The 18,139-nt window shown below is 40.7% G+C and overlaps 1 protein-coding gene across 14 annotated transcripts in view; it reads right to left on the bottom strand.

The window, feature by feature from the left end:
- The window catches only part of LOC127003739 (organic cation transporter protein-like), a 351,884-nt gene that overhangs the window by 180,899 nt on the left and 152,846 nt on the right, over positions 1 to 18,139 (bottom strand). Inside the window, exon 1 of one of the 14 annotated variants that reach the window (XM_050870718.1) lies at positions 1,409 to 1,556. The exons of 12 other annotated variants lie outside the window; for them this stretch is intronic. The gene's annotated coding sequence lies outside the window, so the exon portion shown is untranslated. Of the gene's footprint in view, positions 1 to 1,408; positions 1,557 to 18,139 lie in introns of those variants that run through there. One more of the 14 variants, XM_050870719.1, reaches the window with a different exon arrangement.

Genomic DNA, 18,139 nt, shown 5'->3' with positions numbered 1-18,139 from the left:
TATATATATATATATATATATATATATATATATATATAGATATATTTTTTTTTTTTGTCACACACACACACACACACACACACACACACACACACACACACACACAAACCGCTCCGTAACTCAGTGGTTAAAAGATCTGCGCTGCCAGGCTTCGCGGCCTGGCAGGCGGGAGTTTGACCCCGCTCAGGCCATGATTTTTCCGGTGACAAGGAGTGGCTACTGTCCCCATTGAACAAGGGGGGTGGGGGGGGGGTGAAGGTCCCGGCAGTACCCATAGATCGACTATACTGAGCTTTCTATTGTCGGGATTGTGATTGGTGGCGATGGTGAGTCCAACTCGTGATCAGGTCGTGGTGAATTAAACACACACACACACACACACACACACACACACACACACACACACACACACACATAATGGACACACAGACTGAGTGAGGATGTAGTATCAGCGAAGAGTGTGGACAACTTTAGGGAAAAGCTGGACAAATACAGATATGGAGACGGGACCACACGAGCGTAAGCCCAGGCCCTGTAAAACTACAACTTGGTATATACAATTAGGTAAAACACACACACACACACACACACACACACACACACACACACACACACACACATGTGTATATATATATATATATATATATATATATATATATATATATATATATATATATATATATATATATATATAAATATAAATATATATATATATATATATATATATATATATTTACCATTTCAAACATGTTGAAAAATTAATTGAAATATCAAATTTTAGGTTTCTAGTGCTTTCCATTTATATTTAGGTGTGCAAATATTTTATCTCATTTATAGTGCCAAAACTATATACCACGATATGCATTATCTTACACAAGGTTTTATACGTCTGTGCAAGGGTGTGGTTGTCATCCAACCTGGATTGGCGGGCTATATGCACCGACCGTCACTCCAACCTTGAACTTCATCATGCGTACTTCACTCTAGGAGCACTAATCGCATTGGAACACACCAAAGATTGTGGAAAAAAATAAAGGATGAATACCTTTGACATTACGAAAGGTCAAGGTGTGTGGATCAAGATAGGTGGAGTCAGGAGTATATAACTTAATTCGAGATGTGGAATTGTCAAATATCGTGGATGCACTTTGTATAAATTTGGCATTACATTATAATTTTCCTTGAAATTAAGACAAACCGCACGGGCAGATAACTCACTGATGTTCACTTTACGCCGTCGTTGTTTATTTGTATTTGTACGCTATAGCCTCACCCTAACTGAAGAACACGTCAAGTCGCTTTATTTTGAGGGAAAAAAAAAACCATTGTAAGAGCAACCACTTAACTTTCGTTGACTTATTTTTGCGGAAGATATTTCAAGACAATTTTCATAACGACTGTGGCTTACCTCGCAAACAGGGATGAACTGCCCTGCCACCGCAAATAAAAGCCCACGATACCTCTTCTTTGAGGCTGGAATACGACTAGAAAGTTTCTCGTGGAACGATGGAATGCAGCAGTGCATGGTGCGTGGAAAACATGTCGTACGATTGGCAGGATGTGACACAATGGAAGGATATGTTGACGGGAGGCTCGTAAAGAATAACACTTTAGTCTTTAATATTGTCAAAACTGTGCACCCCTCATGAAAAGCCGTGCTCATTCTTAGACGAGTCAAGCAGTATTGTGTTCGTTAACTCTGCAACAAAACAATAAAATGCATTAGACAAAACAATAAAATTATTTAGAGACCGAGCCAGTGTTGGGTAATCCACACAGCACCGAATGAACCTGCCCGCACGCCTGTTTGTCTGCTCGTTTGCCTTTCTGTGTCTCTCTCTCTCTCTCTCTCTCTCTCTCTCTCTCTCTCTCTCTCTCTCTCTCTCTCTCTCTCTCACACACACACACACACACACACATCTTTTTTTTAGAACGGACTGCAGTTTATTACAAAAAAAAAAAAAAACTTCGCTCCAGTCTTAACACTAGACAATTATGTTTACTATCTCCTTTCTTTCATTTATTGTTTTCTGAATTACTGTGTGTGTGTGTGTGTGTGTGTGTGTGTGTGTGTGTGTGTGTGAGAGAGAGAGAGAGAGAGAGAGAGAGAGAGAGAGAGAGAGAGACACACACACACACACACACACACACACACACACACACCGAGTGGAGGCGTAGTTATCTACACATCCACCAAAATTGGAGTACTGCCACATTTCCTATACACAGTGTACGTTATGTTTCCTACACAAAAACAAGTATCCAGCACATTCCCCAAACAAACACTGCAGTGTCTCCTACACAAAACGGTGTCTTCGACGTAACTCCTACCGTTATGCTGTCATATCTCCTACAATTCTGCGATCCCGTGTTATATACAAAAGAAGTACAAATGAATGTGTTTTTTTCAGAGGAAACACAGTTGCATTATACAAGAAAGAGCACAAAATGCAGAATATTAATGTGGAAGTTTTTCTCTCTTTAACAACATAGGTACGTCAAATGAAATTGTAAAAAATAAAACTGGAGTTCGTGGGCACATTCGTTTCAAAATAACTTTTTAAATGAATACCTTAAACCTGTCATGTATAATAATTCGAGAAAAGAGACATTTACAGGTTTATTCTCTGCTGCTACTAAAAGAGTAGCTATGCTATCTGCACAGGAAGCAAAATGGAGGAAAGGAAATGAGGAAATGTGTCGTGGGAAACGTGGCGCTCCCACCACCCCCAATCCCCCACCTCCCATTGCTTGCCTACATGTATGCATGAACGCAAGCATGTGTGTGTGTGTGTAATTCATCACGGCCTGATCGCAAGTTGGACGCTTAATCGCCAGCAGGTACCCTCCCGACAGAGCAAGTGCTCATTTAGTCGATCTCTGGGTACTGCCAGGACCTCACACACCACACACCCCATCCCTCTTGCTCAAGGGGAGACAGTAATCACTCCTAGTCAACTGAAAGAACCCGGCCTGAGCGGGCTCGAACCGCCGCCCTGTCAAACCGTGAAGCTTGGCAGCGCAGCGCTCTACCAATTGCACCACGAAGAGGTGTGTGTGTGCGTTTGTGTGTGTGTGTGTGTGTGTGTGTAATTCACCATGGCCTGATCACGAGCTGGACTCATCGCCACCAAGTACCCTCCCGACAAGAGCAAGCTCATTATAGTCGATCTCTGGGTACCGCCGGGATCTTCACACACCACACGCCTCATCCCCCTTGCCCAAGGGGGGGCAGTAACAGCCCTTGTCAGCGGAAAAATCCCGGCCTGAGGGAGGCTCGAACCTCCGCCTGCCTGGCCGCGAATTCGGCCTGGCAGCGCAGAGAATTACCACTGAGCTACTGGAGCGGAGTGTGTGTGTGTGTGTGTGTGTGTGTGTGTGTGTGTGTGTGGTGAAGTCGAACATATACTTTTCTAGTTAACAGCTGTGTATAATAGGGAAGGTCAGATGTAACTCTTACTTTCCTTTCCACCAGACATTAATAAATTTATAAAAAGTTTCATAAATAGTAAAAAAAAAGTGTATATGTGCATAATTTAACATTCACATAATTATAATTTGCGGTCCAATATTTAGAAATATGAAACCACTGTGCATCAAATTATTCTTCAGGAAACCGTTAAATCATCATAATTAAACAGCAAGAACTAGCAAGCTCTGACCCTCGACTCACAAACGACTGCATCTAGGCAAGGAAAATAACAAGAAAGTTTGATTGTTAAAAAAAAGCTAAATGGCAGACACATTGAGCTAATTTACAAACTGTATGTTTCAAATTTGATGCCTATAAGATGGCATTCAACGCTATTCGTCTTGTTACTTAATGGGCGTGGTGTTTTTTATGAACTTTGCAGGAAAATGGCAGAACTCTGCTAGGCTACAAAATACGGATATAATAGAATCACTTAATTTGTGTTTGTTGGAATGCTTTGTTAATTGATTGTTTTTTTAAGTAGGTTAGAGATAAATCAAAGTGACAATGACAAGGTATATATTTATACTAATAAAAAGTTATGCGGACCAACAACAATGTGTATAGGTTCATAATATTATGATTGGATCAAACTTTAGCATTCAAAGGTTCGTGCAAGCTCAACAAAAATGGCTGACGTTGAATAATCTGATGTCACGAGCTTCATTTTGTAGGACGAGTGGCTTCTTTCACATCAATTTTATCTTTGTATCCTTGTGTACTCTTCTATATCACGTAATGAGAAATTGAGCATCTGGGGTCATCAAGGACCAGAAGATGTATAAGTCGGCAGAGAGGAAGAATCTGAAGGCAAAATTAGAGTGGCCTTGGAGATATATTTCCCAGATGGTTGGGTGGATAATGGGGAGCCAGATGACCAGGGAGAGGAGGAAGGCTATACATAAAAAAACAGGACGCGGTTTGACTGACAGGTGAATTACATGTTCAGGGATGGTGGCGTGATGCTGCAACGGCCTCTCAGAACACAAAGAATGGCCAGCGGCGGAACCGGACAACAGTTACTTCTCCAGCCCTGTACCTCCGCTCACATTGCTCTTCTTCTAACATAAATAACTGCGTCTCTTCTCACGGCGTGGCAGTACTACGGCTCTCTTTTCTACCTTCTTTGATATCTCCAGTATCTTTCTTGTCCTTCTAATTCTTTCATTCTTAATTTTATCCAATTTTTTGTTATTCCACAAATCTATCTAAGCATTTTCATCTCAGATACACTTTTTTTTCTTGCATTTCTTCACTGGACATGTTTCATATTTAGACACAATTGTTGGTCTTATTACTGTCTTGGATATTCTTTCCTTAACTCCTATGTTGATTTTACGATTACATAGCACCCCCGACATCTTTCTCTACTTATTCAACACTGACTGCACTCTGTATCTCGTCGCCCAAATTTCTGTCCTCGGTCACCGTCGAACTTGGACATTTAAACTTATTCAAACTTTTGCATATTAATATCGGAATCTTGATCTTTGTTGAATTTTAGTTATTCTGATTTCTTCCTGCTGATTAATTCTGAAGTCCTCTGTTTTCCGTAACTTCCATCCACTGCTCTAATATAAAATTGGATACATCTCTGCCGTTCCCTGGTCTTATCAGAGTATAATGTCCAAGATTCTGTTTGTAAGTATTTTGTGAATACTGACAGCAAGCTGACTGGATGATACGTTTTTGAGATTTATTGATTCTTCTGATGTATTAAGATTATGAGTGCATTTTTAAGAAGTTCGGAGTGTATCCTTTCTGGGGACATTTCGTAAAAAGATTTGATAGTTTTACTATTCGCATTTTTTAGGAGACCTTAATGACAGTATGCACTAATACTATCTTCCCCGAGAGCTTTTCGTCTTTATATATTTACTTTTTCTAGGCGTTTTCAATTTCACTTTCGTTATAACTTTGGTTTACAGATATCTATTCTTACATTCTTCTGTGATCGACTATCTGAATGACATAGTTCGCTGCACAACTTCCTCTACAATCATTATTTTTCGGTTGTGTTGTAAAAAGTTCCCCGTTTAGTTTGCATACTCGTATGGGATACATCTGTATTGTTCCTACACCAGGTTTTCTCTTAACTGGTTTTACACTATAACCCAAAGTTTGCACTTCGTTTATTTCGTCTCTGGGTATTTGTACTTTCGTGTTTCTTTGCTTTCCCAATTAATCGCTAGTTTCTGAATGCAGTTACGCTGATTCACATTTCCTTTATTTTTGTTTTAGGGATTTTTTCGCTTAGCCTTTATGTCCTTTTTATTCATTGTTAATGGCTGCGAGTCTGTTCTGAATCAATCAATCAGTCAATGGGGGAATACGCCGGGGGGAGGAGGGGGGGGGGGCATCACCTCACCCACTCTACGACCCCAAATCCGGGGATTAATCCGGGGAAGTCTCCATGCAGGCCCCCTTCCCATCCTAAGTACCTTCTATCGATATTTTCATGCTGACTCCTCCTCTGAACCTGCTAACCGCATGCCTCCTCCCTCTCCCACGGCCCAGCCACACTCGACTTTATACTCTTGCTCACCGCTATACTGTCCAAATCCCTTATATAAGAGTTAACCAGCAGCATCTTTCTTTTATCCCTCCTGTTTGTAAACTCTGCAACAGCCTTTCTTTGGCTGTATTTCCACCTGCCTATGACTTCACCTCTTTCAAGAGAGGAGTGTCAAGACACCTCTTCTCCCGAAATTGACCACTCTTTTGACCTCGTTCTGTTTGCTTTTGTTGGAGCAGCACCTAGCGGGCTTATTTTGTTTTTGTTTTATTGGCCTTAAACTGTCTGTCTCCCTTGCTGTAAGAAAAAAAAAAGATGTCCTGGAGGTTTTCTTTCCCTTTCCTGACAGAGACGACCTCATCTCTCTTTCAGTCAGGAGGAATGGTAGAGTGCCACTCGACAGTCAAAACCGCATGCATCCTGCGAATCATGGCCTCACCTCCAGTTTGAGCATTACCGCGATGATGTTACAGATACCAGGTACCTTTCCGCCACTCAACTTGGCCACAGCCACTCTTACCTTATCAAAAGAGGGTGGGCTTTCGTCGATGGATGGATCAGCATCCACCACCTGCAACCCGGCAGCTCTTTTTCTTCTTATTAATATTTTTTTTTTTTTTTATATTCAACCTTCAGTGCCGGTAGGCTTTCTTTCTGGTGGTCGGCCCTAGTCCGTTATGGCACAGAGATGTCGTCTTCGATAGTTTTCATAGTACCGCAAAAAGTACCGCAGGATTTTTTAGTGCGGTCCGCGGTAGTGCGGTATTTTCAGAAATTTTGCTGTAGTGCGGCACTTTTTTTGTGATGCGGTACTACCGTACTACCGCTCTAAGTACCGCACTTGCCCACCTCTGAGGTTGTCTATAAAGTAAAGCACATTTCCCGTCACTATTTCCTACATAGCCCATTCACATAGGCATACTAAATATAATCATAAAAAATATCTTCAACAATAACTTCATACAGGTAGGAATCATTGTATTAAGGAATAAGTTTTGTACATGTGGCTTGGAGAAGTAAATTAGGACTACTTAAATTTTGGCTGAAGGTACTAGGGTCTCCTTTATTGTGGGTAATTGTATCTTCCTCCAATGCATTTATATGGAGTTGCTTTAAATGAGTCCGCATCTCTATTTTAAAGGGAAGTGAAGCTTCCTCACCTTTTATTTTAAAGGAAATTGAAAATGTATTTTGGGTAATTCTCACTCTGTCTATGATAGGTCACGAGCGTATGCTACACTCGTGACTTATCATAGACAGAGTGAAAATTACCCAAAATACATTTTCAATTGGGTAAGTCCTCACTGACTTTATTTCGTCATAATGTGATATATTGACTTTACCTCTATTTATAGTTTAGCCCTTAACCTGCCTTCTATTTTAAAGGAAGGGCGTAGCATAATGATTTAAGATCCTCACTCTGTATATGGTAAACAGAGTGTAGCATTTTAAAAGTAAAAAAGATTTATTTAGGAGGAGAGAAAAAATAGAAGCAGCTCGGGGAGGTAGAGGTCACTGCAAGCCTCTTCCAGATAGAATAGCCCCTGACCCTAGTAGTAAACAACCCTTAAGTCTGAGAAATAAATTAGGACTACTTAAATTTTTAGCTGAAGGTACTAGGGTCTCCTTTTATTGTGGTGAATGGCACCTTCCTCACCTTTTATTTTAAAGGAAGTTCCTTTAAATTAGTCCGTATCTCAGTGAAGATTTCATAAGTAAAGAAGATTTATTTAGGAGGAGAGAAAGAATAGAAGCAGCTCGGGGGGTTGAGGTTGCTGCAAGCCTCTTCCAGATAGATTAGCCCCTGACCCTATTACTGAAGCCAGGTGTGTGTGAAGCCACTAAGGCAAAACCGCTAATGAGTGGTCACACCGGCTTCAATGCAACTGCCTGAATGATGGCAGATTGATGATATAACTGCCTGAATGATGGCAGATTGATGATATAACTGTCTGAATGATGGCAGATTGATGATATAACTGTCTGAATGATGGCAGATTGATGATATAACTGTCTGAATGATGGCAGATTGATGATATAACTGTCTGAATGATGGCAGATTGATGATATAACTGTCTGAATGATGGCAGATTGATGATATAACTGTCTGAATGATGGCAGATTGATGATATAACTGTCTGAATGATGGCAGATTGATGATATAACTGTCTGAATGATGGCAGATTGATGATACAACTGCCTGAATGATGGCAGATTGATGATTCAACTGCCTGAATGATGGCAGACTGATGATAGAACTGCCTGAATGATGGCAGATTGATGATACAACTGCCTGAATGATGGCAGATTGATGATTCAACTGCCTGAATGATGGCAGATTGATGATACAACTGCCTGAATGATGGCAGATTGATGATACAACTGCCTGAATGATGGCAGATTGATGATACAACTGCCTGAATGATGGCAGATTGATGATACAACTGCCTGAATGATGGCAGACTGATGATAGAACTGCCTGAATGATGGCAGATTGATGATACAACTGCCTGAATGATGGCAGATTGATGATTCAACTGCCTGAATGATGGCAGACTGATATAACTGTCTGAATGATGGCAGATTGATGATATAACTGCCTGAATGATGGCAGATTGATGATATAACTGTCTGAATGATGGCAGATTGATGATATAACTGTCTGAATGATGGCAGATTGATGATATAACTGCCTGAATGATGGCAGATTGATGATATAACTGTCTGAATGATGGCAGATTGATGATATAACTGCCTGAATGATGGCAGATTGATGATATAACTGTCTGAATGATGGCAGATTGATGATATAACTGCCTGAATGATGGTAGACTGATGATAAAACTGCCTGAAAGATGGCAGACTGATGGTACAACTGCCTGATTGATGGCAGATTGATGATACAATTGCCTGATTGATGGCAAATTGATGATACAATTGCCTGAATGATGGCAGATTGATGATACAACTGTCTGAATGATGGCAGATTGATGATATAACTGTCTGAATGATGGCAGATTGATGATATAACTGTCTGAATGAAGGCAGATTGATGATATAACTGTCTGAATGATGGCAGATTGATGATATAACTGTCTGAATGATGGCAGATTGATGATATAACTGCCTGAATGATGGCAGATTGATGATATAACTGTCTGAATGATGGCAGATTGATGATATAACTGTCTGAATGATGGCAGATTGATGATATAACTGCCTGAATGATGGCAGATTGATGATATAACTGCCTGAATGATGGCAGATTGATGATATAACTGTCTGAATGATGGCAGATTGATGATATAACTGCCTGAATGATGGCAGATTGATGATACAACTGCCTGAATGATGGCAGATTGATGATATAACTGTCTGAATGATGGCAGATTGATGATATAACTGCCTGAATGATGGCAGATTGATGATACAACTGCCTGAATGATGGCAGATTGATGATACAACTTCCTAATGATGGCAGATTGATGATACAACTGCCTAATGATGGCAGATTGATGATACAACTGCCTAATGATGGCAGATTGATGATACAACTTCCTAATGATGGCAGATTGATGATACAACTTCCTAATGATGGCAGATTGATGATACAACTTCCTAATGATGGCAGATTGATGATACAACTTCTTAATGATGGCAGATTGATGATACAACTGCCTAATGATGGCAGATTGATGATACAACTGCCTAATGATGGCAGATTGATGATATAACTGCCTAAATGATGGCAGATTGATGATATAATTACCTGAATGATGGCAGATTGATGATATAATTACCTGAATGATGGCAGATTGATGATACAACTTCCTAATGATGGCAGATTGATGATATAATTGCCTGAATGATGGCAGATTGATGATATAATTACCTGAATGATGGCAGATTGATGATACAACTTCTTAATGGTGGCAGATTGATGATACAACTTCCTAATGATGGCAGATTGATGATACAACTTCCTAATGATGGCAGATTGATGATATAACTGCCTGAATGATGGCAGATTGATGATATAATTACCTGAATGATGGCAGATTGATGATATAATTACCTGAATGATGGCAGATTGATGATATAATTACCTGAAGGATGACAGATTGATGATACAACTTCCTAATGATGGCAGATTGATGATATAACTGCCTGAATGATGGCAGATTGACGATATAATTACCTGAATGATGGCAGATTGATGATATAATTACCTGAATGATGGCAGATTGATGATATAATTACCTGAATGATGGCAGATTGATGATACAACTTCCTAATGATGGCAGATTGACGATACAACTTCCTAATGATGGCAGATTGATGATACAACTTCCTTATGATGGCAGATTGATGATACAACTTCCTAATGATGGCAGATTGATGATATAACTGCCTGAATGATGGCAGATTGATGATACAACTTCTTAATGATGGCAGATTGATGATACAACTTCCTAATGATGGCAGATTGATGATACAACTTCCTAATGATGGCAGATTGATGATACAACTTCCTAATGATGGCAGATTGATGATACAACTGCCTGAATGATGGCAGATTGATGATACAACTTCCTAATGATGGCAGATTGATGATACAACTTCCTAATGATGGCAGATTGATGATACAACTTCCAAATGATGGCAGATTGATGATACAGCTTCCTAATGATGGCAGATTGATGATACAACTTCCTAATGATGGCAGATTGATGATACAACTGCCTAATGATGGCAAGTTTAGTTATTTCACTCTTCAGGCCTCCTACCTCTAATACTCTGTTCCTCACAAACTTGGACTTTACTTTGGGATCCTTTGCAATTAGCCAATTTAGGACAACCTGGGCATCGACTGACATGTTGAAAAATTGGAATTGTATATTGCTGTAGGCGTCTAATATTACTGGTAAACATTTAAAAGCTAAAATTGCATCCATCAATTCTAGAGTAGGGATACTGTGCTCATTTCTCTTATTTAGAGGAGCTACCTTTGCCTTAGAAAAGAGGTATATGACCTTGTTATCTTCACTCAGAGCATAGGCTACAAAGCCATAGGACTCTACTGAGCTATCACAAAAGATATATAGTCCATATATATTTTGCTCGTTGAGTGTTTGTCTGGGGAAGATCAGTTCGGACAATATTTCAAAGTCTCTGCTCAAACTTTAAGTGTGCTCTACTAGTCTGCCATCTGAAGCCATTTGGTCTCTCAATTCAGTTGTATTTGAGTTTCAAGACCTTAAATAAATCCACCTTGGCTCATCGTTTCAAATGCTAACTTAAACAAAAATTTAATTTCAGATAGATCATTGCCAGTTATTAGCATTTTGCCAGATCTTTAGCAGATGTTTCTGATATGTAAGACCTTTGGCTTCCGGTGTCTATTAAGCATCTTTCTTTTCTACACTTCTTTCCATTCTTTAAATTTAATGTCATTGTAGGAAGCAACTTTGATGAATCAAGGCTTCTCTGAGCCAGACACAAACTTACGCTAGTCTTCGGTTAGGGGGTCTGATTTGTTATTCTGCGAAGGACAGAGGAGTGGCGTGTTCCTTCCTTTTACACAATTGACATGCGAACTTTAATTTATCTTGCTTGCCATAACAAGCAGATTCAATGTGTCCTGAACCGGCACACCTTGTACACAAGGACAAATCTCTAAGTCTTTCGACTTTATCTTCATATTTAGGGAACTTAGAGCATTTTCCCAGAGAATGTCCATTAGAGTCACAAAGATTACAGGTCGATATTTTAGCCTTATCAAATAATTTGAAGTTTTGCATGGTGCTCATACCCTCTTTATCATCTTTAATTTTATTGCCACATCCTATAGTTAATGTTTTTTTGTCCCTTTTAATAGCTTTCTTAGTCCATTTGAGTGTTTGGAGGGGCCAGGAGTACTACTAGACTATTATTGCTACTGCTAATGAAAAAAAAAAAGTTTTCTCACTCCTTGTCTCTCTGCTGAGATACTAGCAAGATGCGAATATATTGTGCTAGAATCAACTCAAAGAACATTATGCCAGGCCTCCGCTGGATGAGTGCAACTATTATAGTGCCTCGCTGCCAGACTAACGATATTGTGACCTTAGGTGATGTGTATAAAGGAGGCGGCTTCTATTCACACCACCAAACTATTTACGCAGCGTTCACACTATTTAGGTTCGATTTAATTTGTTTAACAACACACACACACACACACACACACACACACACACACACATAAAAGAGAGAGAGAGAGAGAGAGTGTTCAGACCACGCAGGCCTATGGTCTAGAATCGTGTCGAATGGATCTTTTTTTAGTTCTTGTGTAACATTATCGGCTTGTTTACATGAAAGTTCAACGCTAATGTTTCTTGTTCGTGACTTTACATCGATTATAAACAATCAAGATTCGTCCAGATTTGTAAACCCATACATATGCGAACAGGCTGGCACAGGGAACCACTTCATATTATTTGATATATACTTAGACCATGAAAATATGAACAACTCATCCAAGCATGAAATAGTTTAAAAATTACGGTAGTTGATTTTCAAGGTTTTGTTTATATTTTTCATCCATACAAGCGTTTAAATATGTGGCTGAGCAAATCTGTTGTAAAGTTATTCAGTTCTCCTCACACCTTTGCCTTTGTTATTTAGCAGTTCTTCTACACCGGATCTGGTGGTGAGACCTGCGCGTGTCAAAGCAATCACGCCTCTGCCTGCTGCAGGAGCTGACCTGCTCTCCTCACTTAGCCACTCGTCTGTGGCGGGACGGTGTGGAGAGTTGACTCTAGTGTGACATGGGCCTCACTCGCTCGGCTTCACACGATTTACCCGTATGAATGTTGTTGCCATTTGCCTTTAAACTGAAATTTCTTTCTCAAGTCTCTTGCAACTAGCCAGTGCCCTACTTGCTTTGATTTATTTAAGTTTATTTAATAATTTGTCTGTGATCTTCGATCAGTTAATGGTAGTTGAGAATAAAGGCAGTCAACCTTAAGACATGTGCGTAGCGCCTCAGACTTGTGTCGGCACCTCCCTCCATAATCACTACGCGGTCTACGCCGCTGCCCGCTGCCGCGTCTCTCTCTCTCTCTCTCTCTCTCTCTCTCTCTCTAACGCCAACATGTATACATTCTTAGCATTAGAGAGAGAGAGAGAGAGAGAGAGAGAGAGAGAGAGAGAGAGAGAGAGAAAATATACCTATTTAAGCTCTATAACACCACGCAACAGATGGTGGCTGTCTTCCGGGAGTAGCGTCAGAGAGAGAGAGAGAGAGAGAGAGAGAGAGAGATCCATGGTGTACAATAACTCTACATTGTATACCATATGTGTCTGTTCAAACACAATCTGCATCACCACCACCCCCTTACATCTTCACAACACAACTTTCTCCTGTGTCCCGATAATCCCCAGGAGTATCATCATTGCCAGACGTCCTTTATCATGCAGTACACACACACACACACACACACACACACACACACACACACGTATTGAAGTGTATTTCCGGTTTGACTGTCACTATCGGATTCACAACACGAAACACGCACAGGTAGAGGTATAATAGATCCGCTGTAGGTGCGGGAGTTCATTGGAAATTGGTAGACATTCAAATTGAAGTCTGTGGGTGTTAATAAATCCATATATCATCAAATCAAAGACTGTGCAAAAGAAATACTAATATTTTATGACTCCGTGTTTTGATTGAAAAGATGACGTTTCTTGTAGTAGCTATAGTGATGGTGAATTATAGTTAGTTTTTGGGTTTATTCGCGCGTGAGATATTTGGTTACTGAGAACGTAACTAGACGCAGTGGTGACAAGCTCATGCCGAGTCAGGCTGCAACACTGAAAACCTTGTAAAACAGGTAATTTCTTTGACGCGACATATTAAAACAACTGTCTGTCTGTTGTATTTCTGGTGAAATAAAACCTTGAGGTCACCCAGGAATGCTACTAAATCCATATCATCATATATATGCATTTCATAACAACTAACTGGAGTTCCATCTGAAGAACAGCGTACACCAGAACGCAACACCAAGGCCTTCCGGTGTAACGTGTCAGTAGATCGGCCATGAGGTGTGAGCCGCGAGCGTGACGACTACCAGACATCCTCTTCCTACTCTTCTGCAATCCTGATACTTCCCGGAATTCAACAAGAAAAGCAGTTCCTTGCAGTCTTCCAAAATGACAAAAAAAAGTTAGGGAGAATTGTTTTATTCTTTCACTTTTCCCAGATAATCTAAATATACCAAATTTCACCCGAGCAAAGATGTGAAAAATCAATCCATTGAGTCAGTAACTTCAGTTTAATACGGCACATTCCTATTTTTTTCATCAGAGCCTAAGAAAGTTTGTTACTACATCAAGTCGTACAAAAATATCAGCTTGAAAACTTGATTAAGAGTGTACAAGTCCGAGGCTGAAATTCCCTACTGCGTTGCAGCTAGCAACCTTGGGTATTTGCTGTTTTATTTATTTTTATTTATTGATTTACTTTTTTGCAGCAAGGGAAGCAGCTCAAGAGCAAAAAAAAAAAAAAAAAAAAAAAAGCAACAAGAAAGTCAAATAAACGCTGCTCTAGCAAAAAAGAAAAGAAAAAAGGAAAAGAACGTGAGGTTAATGAGGTCAATTCCAGGTGAAGACGTGTCTTGATACTCTCCTCTTGAAAGAGGTCAAGTCGTAGGCAGGTGGAAATACTTACGAAGGAAGGATGTTCCTGAGTTTACCAGCGGAAGGGATAAACGAACGGAGATGCTGGTTAACTCTTGCATAGGGATTTGGATAGAATAGGGAACATCTGCGAGGGGAAAGCACTGACTCAACTTCGAGGAAGCTGATTTAACGAGAAAGGAAATATATTTTTTTTACAACAAAGGAGACAGCTCAAGGGCACACAAAAAAGGAAACAATAATAATAAAAAAAGCCCGCTACTCGCTGCTCAAAAAAATAATCTAAAGAGGTGTCCGAAAGAGAGGTCAATTTCGGGGGGAGTGTCCAGATACCCTCTCTTGAAAGAGTTTAATTCGTAGGCAGGAGGAATTACAGAAGAAGGAAGATTGTTCCAGAGTTTACCAGCATGAGGGATGAAAGAGTGAAGATGCTGGTTAACTCTCGCATAAGGGGTTTGGACAGTATAGGGATGAGCATGAGTAGAAAGTCGCGTGCAGCGGGGCCGCGGGAGGGGGGGAGGCATGCAGTTAGCAAGTTCAGAAGAGCGGTCAGCATGAAAATATCGATAGAAGATAGAAAGAGAGGCAACATGGCGGCTGAAATTAAGAGGTAGAAGACTATCAGTAAGAGGAGGAGAGCTGATGAGACGAAGACCCCTAGACTCCACTATGTCCAAGAGAGCTGTGTGAGTGGAGCCCCCCCACACGTGAGATGCATACTCCATACGAGGGCGGACAATGCCCCTGTATATGGATAGCAACTGTGCGGGGGAGAAGAACTGGCGGAGACGATACAGAACGCCCAACCTCGAAGAAGCTGATTTAGTGAGAGAAGAGATGTGAAGTTTCCAGTTAAGATTTTGAGTTAAGGATAGACCGAGGATGTTTAGTGTTGAATATGGTGACAGCTGAGTGTTGTCGAAGAATAGTGGATAGGTGTTTGGAAGATTGTGTCGAGTTGATAGGTGGAGAAATTGGGTTTTTGAGGCATTGAAGGATACAAGGTTCCTTTTACCCCAATCGGATATGATAGTTAGGTCCGAGGTTAAGCGTTCTGCAGCCTCCAGCCTGGAGTCATGTAATTCCTGTTGAGAGGGTCGTCTGTTGAAAGAAGTTGAATAATGCAGAGTGGTGTCATCAGCGTATGAGTGGATAGGACAGTTTGTTATGGAAAGAAGATCATTGATAAATAACAGGAAGAGAGTGGGTGATAGGACAAAGCCCTGTGGAACAAAACTGTTAATAGGTTTATGAGAAGAACAGTGACCGTCTACCACAGCAGAGATAGAAAGACCGGAAAGGAAACTGGAGATAAAGGAACAGAGAGAAGGATAGAATCCGAAAGAGGGCAGTTTAGAAAGCAAAACTTGTGCCAGACTCTATCGAAGGCTTTCGATATGTCTAGTGCAACTTAGAAAGTTTCACCGAAACGGCTAAGCGAGGATGACCAAGAATCAGTTAAGAGAGCAAGAAGATCTCCAGTAGAACGCCCCTTGCGGAACCCATACTGGCGATCAGATAGAAGGTTAGAAGTGGAAAGGTGCTTTTGAATCTTCCGGTTAAGGGTTGATTCAAAAGCTTTAGATAGACAGGAAAGTAAAGCTATAGGGCGGTAGTTTGAGGGATTGGAACGGTCACCCTTCTTAGGCATAGGCTGTACGAAGGCGTACTTCCAGCAGGAAGGAAAGGTAGATGTTGATTGGCAGAGGCGAAAGAGTTTGACCAGGCTTGGTGTCAACACGGAAGCACAGTTTTTAAAGACAATAGGAGGCACTCCATCATCCATATAAAGTTTCCAGCTAGGTTTTGAGTTAAGGATATACCGAGAGTTTTCACTGTAGAAGGTGACAACTGTGTGTTGTCGAAAAATAAGGGGTAGGTGTTTAGAAGATTGTGTCGAGTTGATAGGTGGAGATATTGAGTTTTTGAGGCGTTAAAGGACACCAAGTTCCTTCTGCCGCAATCAGAAATGATATTAAGATCTTAGGATCTTTAAGATGAAGCATTCTGAAGCGTCAGGCCAAGAAGCATGTAGTTCCTGTAGGGAGGGTCTTCAGTCAAAAGATGTTGTGTAACGCAGAGGAAAGTCATCATCATAGGAGTGGATAGGACAGTTTATTTTAGAAAGAAAATCATTAATGAACAATAGAAAAAAGACTGGGGTATAGATCAGAGCCCTATAGGACACCACCGTTAATAGGTTTAGAGAAAGAACAGAAACCGTCTACCACAGAAGAGATAGATCAGTCGGAAAGTAAAAAGGAAATAAAACTACTGAGGGTAGTTTAGCAAGCAAAAGTTTGTTCCAGCCTCTCAAAAACTTTCGATATCATGACGATATGCCTAAGGCACCAGCAAAAGTTTCACCGAAACGGCTAATATTATAGAGAGGATGACCTGGAGTCAGTTAGGAAGGCAAGAAGATCACGAGTAGAACACCCCTTGAAGAGCCCATACTGGCGATCAGAAAAAAAGGTAAGGATTGATTCAAAAACTTTAGAAAGACAGGACAATAAGGCTATAGAACGGTAGTTTGAGGGATTAGAGCGGTCACTTCTCTTTGGCACAGGCTGTTTGTTGTAGCGGTGGCTGAACGGATAGCAAGACGGCCTCGCGTTCAGGAGGACGCGAGTTCAATACCCGACCGGTGCCACCAAGCTGGGATTTTTCAGCCGCCGCCGAGTGGCTTAAAACTACCCACATACTGTCCAGAAGACCACCTATCAACCCGGACTCTAGATTCTAGGATTAAAGATGAGCTCCGGGAGGCCAGCATGAGCCAATGCAAGATGGCGCCACTATAAACACTCGCCTGCGCCAGAACGGGCTGGGTCGACCATCAGGCCCCACCGGGAAAAAGCCTTGGACCGACCATCAGGATCCACCGGGAAGAAGCCTACCGGCGCAATAGGCCACGACATAAAAAAAAAAAAAAAAAAAAAAAAAAAAAAAGTCTATAATTCAAATGTCCTGCCCTATGTGTGCCCCGTGCTTTGGCGCGCTTTCCGCTCACCGCACGCCCATACACGCGCCCAGCAATCGTCAGTCTGGGGCCCAGACTGACGATAGGAGAGAAGAGAAGAGAGAGAGAGAGAGAGAGTACTGACTGTATATATATATATATATATATATATATATATATATATATATATATATATATATATATATATATATATATATATATATATATATATATATATATATATATATACCGTGTGCTCCGGGACCTGCCACGGTCTGCAGGCACCCCGTGTGTCTCCAGGAAGAGGTTTTTAGTATATAGATGTTTTTGAAGGGTACTATGCTCCCGAGTAATCGTGGCACATAAAGGTAGCAATTTTTATTTTATTAACCTGATAAATTACTTATTTTACATTGTGAAATACAAAAGTGAAATACAAAAGCCGATCCAGGATTCAGTACGTTTCCTAACTAGTAGAAGGTAATGTTATAATTGTATTTTGAAA

This window comes from Eriocheir sinensis, chromosome 26 (assembly GCF_024679095.1).
Source record: "Eriocheir sinensis breed Jianghai 21 chromosome 26, ASM2467909v1, whole genome shotgun sequence".
NCBI lineage: Eukaryota > Metazoa > Arthropoda > Malacostraca > Decapoda > Varunidae > Eriocheir > Eriocheir sinensis.
Note: the sequence above shows the minus strand (reverse complement) of the source record. Positions and strands in the feature narration are given on the sequence as shown.